General features: G+C 39.2%; 4 non-coding genes across 4 annotated transcripts; all 4 read right to left on the bottom strand.

Moving 5' to 3' along the window:
- Positions 1-134: 134 nt before the first annotated feature.
- Positions 135-216, bottom strand: TRNAS-GCU. The gene has a single exon. It is a non-coding gene; the product is annotated as a tRNA-Ser (tRNA).
- Positions 217-305: 89 nt separating this feature from the next.
- TRNAS-GCU lies at positions 306-387 on the bottom strand. Its single transcript has one exon. It is a non-coding gene; the product is annotated as a tRNA-Ser (tRNA).
- Positions 388-482: 95 nt separating this feature from the next.
- On the bottom strand, positions 483-564 carry TRNAS-GCU. The gene has a single exon. It is a non-coding gene; the product is annotated as a tRNA-Ser (tRNA).
- An 86-nt stretch (positions 565-650) lies between these two features.
- On the bottom strand, positions 651-733 carry TRNAS-GCU. Its single transcript has one exon. It is a non-coding gene; the product is annotated as a tRNA-Ser (tRNA).
- Between the last annotated feature and the right edge of the window lie 96 nt (positions 734-829).

The following is an 829-nucleotide window of genomic DNA, read 5'->3' on the forward strand; positions in this document are numbered from 1 at the left end:
CCCATGTACTTAGCAGGCACACGCCTTAACCACTCGGCCAAAGCAACACATGTTTTTGGCATTAGAGGTCTAAGCTATACAAAAATTTCAAAGTCAAACGTTCTCAACAGAAAAAAAAAAACAATTATAGAAATTGTCGCCTGAGAGATTCAAACTCTCGCGGGGAAACCCCATGTACTTAGCAGGCACACGCCTTAACCACTCGGCCAAAGCAACACATGTTTTTGGCATTAGAGGTCTAAGCTATACAAAAATTTCAAAGTCAAACGTTCTCAACAGAAAAAAAAAAAAACAATTATAGAAATCATCGCCTGAGAGATTCGAACTCTCACGGGGAAATCCCATGTACTTAGCAGGCACACGCCTTAACCACTCGGCCAAAGCAACACATTTTTTTTGCAATAGAGGTCTAAGCTATACAAAAATTTCAAAGTCAAACGTTCTCATTATGTGAGAAATAAAGAAAGAACAATTATATAAATCTTCGCCTGAGAGATTCGAACTCTCGCGGGGAAACCCCATGTACTTAGCAGGCACACGCCTTAACCACTCGGCCAAAGCAACACATGTTTTTGGCATTAGAGGTCTAAGCTATACAAAAGTTTCAAAGTCAAACGTTCTCAACAGAAAAAAAAAACAATTATAGAAATCGTCACCTGAGAGATTCGAACTCTCGCGGGGAAAACCCCATGTACTTAGCAAGCACACGCCTTAACCACTCGGCCAAAGCGACACATGTTTTTGGCAATAGAGGTCTAAGCTATACAAAAATTTTAAAGTCAAACGTTCTCATTATGTGAGAAATAAAGAAAGAACAATTATATAAATC

Source organism: Cucurbita moschata, unplaced genomic scaffold (genome assembly GCF_002738365.1).
Source record: "Cucurbita moschata cultivar Rifu unplaced genomic scaffold, Cmos_1.0 Cmo_Scf00973, whole genome shotgun sequence".
NCBI lineage: Eukaryota > Viridiplantae > Streptophyta > Magnoliopsida > Cucurbitales > Cucurbitaceae > Cucurbita > Cucurbita moschata.